The sequence below is a fragment of the Arachis ipaensis genome, chromosome B04 (genome assembly GCF_000816755.2).
Source record: "Arachis ipaensis cultivar K30076 chromosome B04, Araip1.1, whole genome shotgun sequence".
NCBI lineage: Eukaryota > Viridiplantae > Streptophyta > Magnoliopsida > Fabales > Fabaceae > Arachis > Arachis ipaensis.
In genome coordinates, this window is record NC_029788.2 from 53,553,817 (window position 1) to 53,559,740 (window position 5,924).

Genomic DNA, 5,924 nt, shown 5'->3' on the forward strand with positions numbered 1-5,924 from the left:
AAGAACATTACGTAACCTCCTCTAGTATTAACTACTTAAATATCGAGCCTTTGTATCGAGTTCGCGTTTCAGTTTTAAGAAAATTCCAGAAAATTTTGTTTTTTTATTCATTAAAGTCATAATTCAAACATTCACAAATAATAATAATCACATAAATATTATTGATAATAATTCTTATACAAAAGAGACCAAATAAATCTCAAATACAATATACTAAACCTACCCCTCTATTAAAATAAAACCTCAAAGGACAAGAGCGAGGGGACTCTATGAAAGCAATCAAAATCATAAAGAAAGCCTACTAATCGCTCGCAGCTTCAAATTGTGTCTTCAAACCTGTGGCACTGAAAGGGTGAAAAATTTGGGGGTGAGAACCAAACCACATGTTCTCAGTAGAGGTCGAGAATGCCGTGAAAGTAAAGAATAAAGCGCAAATAGTTAACTGCATTCATAGACATCTAAAAGGAAACTAACTTTCTTTAAAATCATTAGTTAATTACTCAACCTCCTAAATCCATATTTTTCTTGTAAAACTTTTAAAAGTTTCCTAGACTGTATGAATGACCAACCTGTCCCAGTCATAGGTTCATTAAGTCTATGCTGAACCAGTTTGATTTTTCATACCTTACTAGACCATAACATAAAAGAAGTTACCTATGCGGTATAAATGATCATCATGCTCCAAGCATAGGTTCATTAAATCTATGCTGAACCAGTCAGATACTTTATACAGAACTAGACTTCCAACACAAACCAGTCATGGCCTCAGGCCCAAGCAATTCAACCAACACCTAATTCACCACAATCCAGCCAATCAATTTCAAACACAAGTAATGAGGTTCAAACACAATCAAGAGCAATTATATCAAATATAGCAATTAACAGTTAACAGAATTATTCATTTAGGCAAACCAATTACAATATGCACACCCAAACAATGTCACATAGATGCATATGATGAATGTCTAGTCCTAGTACAGGCCATGAGCTCATGTGTCAGTTAGCACCTGCATTCCCGACATTTATCCGGTCACGAGTTCACGATTTCCCGGATACGATCTTCCGTTCAAATAAATGCGCATATAATTATTAGCAGCTCTATTGAGACAGCCTCTGCTTTCTACTCGCAGGAAATATACTCTTGGGAACGGAAAATTGCTGTAGGTATCCAAGTTTACCTACAGAAACTCTTTTGTTGCTTAAAGCAACAGATAATAAATATTATCTCTTAGGTTGCATTCAGCAACGAATAAGCAAACAATATCTCTTGGGTTGCCTCAAGCAACAAACAAACATCTCTTGGGTTGCTTCAAGCAACAAACAAACAAATAATATCTCTTGGGTTGCCTCAAGCAACAGATAATCATACAATAAGTACTTTACTCTTTCCTTTTTCTTCCATAATTACAAATTCGCAAGCGGGACTAGACCCACGCCCTTGCCAACAATCTCATAGATCAAATATTCTTTTCTTAAAAGAATCATTGAAGTTATTATTATTAAATAAGCCTTGAATATTTATTTTGACTAAGTCCTTATATTTTTTATAAAAATTTGGACATAATCTCCTTTAAAAATAGGACTTATCCACCCTTACGGGTTCCTTCTTTCTCAATAGTTCATCAGCCTCTTTCAGCATTTGCCACAGCAATATATTTTCAAAAACATTTGATAATAGAAAATCTATTTCTTAAATTCCATATCCAAAATAATTACCAACACAACTTGGCAGCCTGATTTTCATTTTGTTTTTAAAATACCAAATGAATTTGGAATTGCGCAAACTTTATATCCATGCGACCGTCTCGGATTAAGCTTTCTATTAAATCAAAAATCATAATTTTTTGCTGACTATAACTTCGGGAATATAAGCAAAGCCGTGACTGTTCTGCAGTGTTTTAAAACCAGAAGACCGCAGCACCATACAACATTTGAAATTTCATATAAAATCCAAATTAAATCCAACTACCTTCAAAATTAATGTGGTTAAACATAACTCATCCAAATTTCTTTCTCAATTGGTTCCAGGGTCATACCATTTTTAATGAAGGAGTTACGTAGCTCGGAAGTTAGGTAATTTTCTGCAGAATTCTGTTTTACAAATCATTAAACACAACCTCTTCGAAGCCCATAACTCACTTATTAAAACATGGAAAATCCTGAAATTTAAGTAACATATACTAAACATACTTAATTTTCACCTCCAATTGGTTGCATCTCAATATCTATCCAGGATCAAAAGTTATAAACTCCCAAAGTTACTAATTTAAGGAAACAGAATCTGGCTTTTTCTGCATAATGCATCATCCTTCAAAAATTCATATCTTTAAAACTACAAGTCCAATTGTTCTGAAATTTTACGGCATTAAAATAATAGAAATAAAGTTTTATTTAAAATTGGTTCTATTTCAAAATTCAAACTGCAGAATTTCCAATAGAGGAATCAAGTTGCTGCTGCGTTAAACGTTCTGCAGAAAAACCAGTTTTGATATCCATGATTCAAAAATTCACCATAAATCATAAACTTAGTGAAAAAGTCTCAAATTTATCAGTCCAGTTCCCTATATCCCCAAACTCAATCCGGACTTGGTCCCACACAATTCCGATAATCCCAGAAATAGTTATAGTTTTTCAAAGTTTCCGGCTTCCTTTAAAAATAATGCAGAAAATCAAGTTTTACATTTTAACTGTGAAAAATCATAACTAGTTCTATAATTAATTCAAACTTCTCAAAATTGAGTCCCAACAACAACTTTTATTATAATTTACTCAGCCTTTGCTCTTATATCATTTCGATTATCGTTGAATAACTGATTCACTTCCAAAGTCACCTTTTAATTTCAAAAATCAGTTTTTCAGCAATCTATTTAGTATTCAAAATCCAACCCTTCAAAACCCCTCATAATCAATCCCAAATCAACCACCAACCAAGTTCATTAACATTACAATATACCAAATAACAACTCAACGGAAACAAATCCAACATAACCCATTAAAATTCAGAAATTCTCAACAATTAGTCATCAAGCAATTCCCAATCCACATAATCAATCAATATCACAAATCAACAATTCCAAATCACAATCTCAACCATTCCAATCACAATTTCAGCCACAATTCATTAATTACATAATCAATCAATTACTCACAGCTATTAAATCTATTTGCAGTTATTCAATAAACCTTGTAGGCATTCTTAAATTGAAATCGTTTTAAACCCCCTACCTCAATGTCGAATTTCATAGAAATCGAAACCGAAGACGGAATTGTGGCGTGATGACTGGTTGGGCTGCACCCAAAATGCAGCAGCTCCTTCATCCCTTATCCGCCACTATTAGCAACACTCACAACAGCTTTGACAGGGCAGCAGCAATGCGAGTTGGCCACGACAGTGAGCAAAACAATGAATTCATATTGGGTAGAGTAATAATTCTGGAAATTCAGGGGTGGAACAGGGGCTAAATTAAATTGGAACAAGAGTAAGGCTAATAAAATGGAAGTGGAATAAACAAGAACATCAAGTGGAGGTTCAGAACAAGAATGTCTTACAAAAATTAGAAAGGAATAACAAAACAAGGAAGCACCGGCAGCAGCACGGACGATTATAGCAGCAACGGGGAAGACGGCCTTCTCCTCCACCTTGGTTCATGAATTAGGAAAGCCTTCCCACCATGCGTTCTGCTTCGCCTCGCCATTCGCGTTTCTCTCTGGGCGATGCCGACTCCACGTCTCCTTTCCTCAACTCAGACTTGATGGCGGCACAGCAGCGACGATTCGACGACAACGAGGTTGGCTTCAACAGCGACTATGGAACGGCGACGAGGACGGAGCTTCCTCTCAGTCACTGCTCACGTCTCCCTCTGGTCCGTGTACTCGACGGCAGCGCGCAGTGATGGCTCACGACGGCGGCAATCTCCTCCCTCCTCGATGACGATCCACTTCTCCCTCTTCTTCTCTGTTCCGTCACCCTCTCCCTCTGCTCTCTATTTCCTTCTTTCTTCCCTTCTGTTTTCCCCCCTTAAGCTCCCCGTGCCCTTTCTTTCCCTTTCTGATTGTAGATTTAGGAATTTAGGTTATAAATTAGGAATTTGTGATATTAGGGTTAAAATTAGGATTTTATAAAAGAATATAGATAGATATGAATAGATATTTTGATAAAATTGAAGAGTAAAGTAATTTTAAAATTAAATATACTCTATTAAAAATATATAAGAACATTATTTATCAACATATTGCTAAGTGAAATTAATTATTTCTAATTTAAATTATAAGTGTTATGGAAAGGTGTGAAGAGGAGAGAGAGTGAGTTGGGGTAGGTGGGAATCCTGTGGGGTCCACAGATCCTGAGGTGTCAAGAAATTCTGGTCCCTGCACCTTTCTGGCATTTAAACGCCCTCTGTGTACCATTTCTGGCATTTAACGCCATGTTTGCTACCTTCTCTGCTGTTAAACGCCAGGCTAATGCCCCTTTTTGGTGTTTAACGCCAACCAGACACCCTTTTCTGGTGTTAAACGCCAGTCTGTCTGCTACTTCTGGCGTTTAACGCCAGCCAGACAGCTAGACACCCTTTTCTGGCGTTAAACGCCAGTCTGTCTGCTAATTCTGGCATTTAACGCCCAGAATGCTGCCAGACTGGGCGTTAAACGCCCATTCTGCTATTCTTACTGGCGTTTAAACGCCAGTAAGCCTATCCTCCAGGTTGTGCTATTTTTGATGTTGTTTTTTATTCCGCTTTAATTCTGCAGCTGTTTTTGTGACTTCACATGATCATCTACCTAAAGAAAACATAACATGACAATGGAAAACAAATGTCTATAAAAATAAATATAATTAAATAACATTGGGTTGCCTCCCAATAAGCGCTTTTTTAATGTCAATAGCTTGACAGTGTGCTCTTAGAGAGCTTTACAGAGACTCAGAGCTTAATGGTGGCCTCCCAACACCAAACTTAGAAGTTGAGTGTGAGGGCTCTGTTTGACTCTTTATTGAGAGAAGCTTTTCATGCTTCCTCTCCATGGTTACAGAAGAAGATCCTTGAGCCTTAAACACAAGGTAATCCTCATTCAATTGAAGGATGAACTGTCCTCTGTCCACATCAATCACAACTCTTGCTGTGGCTAGGAAGGGTCTTCCAAGGATGATAGATTCATCCTCATCCTTCCCAGTGTCTAGGATTATGAAGTCAGCAGGGATGTACAGGCCTTCAACCTTCACTAAGACATCCTCTACAAGTCCATAAGCCTGTTTTGTTGATTTGTCTACCATCTCTAATGAGATTCTTGCAGCTTGTACCTCAAAGATCCATAGTTTCTCCATTACAGAGAGTGGCATGAGGTTTATACCTGACCCCAGGTCACACAGAGCCTTCTCAAAGGTCATGGTGCCTATGGTACAAGGTATTAAGAACTTTTCGGGATCCGGTTTCTTCTGAGGTAATTTTTGTTGAACCAAAGCATTTAGTTCATTGATGAGCAATGGAGGTTCATCCTCCCAAGTCTCATTACCAAATAACTTGGCATTCAGTTTCATGATTGCTTCTAGATACTGAGCAACTTGCTCTTCAACAATATCTTCATCCTCGTCAGAGGAAAAATCTTCATCAGAGCTCTTGAACTGCAGCATTAAGTTCCATGGAATCTCTATGGTCTCTATATGAGCCTCAGATTCCTTTGGTTCCTCAATAGGGAACTCCTTTTTGGTCAGTGGACGTCCAGCAAGGTCTTCCTCACTGGAAATCACTGCCATTTTACTCTCTATAGGTTCGACCACTTTGGATATAGTTATGGCCTTGCACTCTCTTTTGGGATTCTCTTCTGTACTGCTTGGGAGAGTACTAGGAGGAGTTTCAGTAACTCTTTTACTCAGCTGACCTACTTGTGCCTCCAAATTTTTGATGGAGGACCTTGTTTCAGTCATGAAACTG

The 5,924-nt window shown here is 37.5% G+C and overlaps 1 long non-coding RNA gene across 1 annotated transcript; it reads right to left on the reverse strand.

Annotated features, from left to right (window-relative positions):
• On the reverse strand, positions 223-4,104 carry LOC110271056. The gene is made up of 3 exons (XR_002361081.1): positions 3,550-4,104; positions 3,226-3,432; positions 223-344 (listed from the first exon to the last, which is right to left on the reverse strand). It is a non-coding gene; the product is annotated as an uncharacterized LOC110271056 (long non-coding RNA).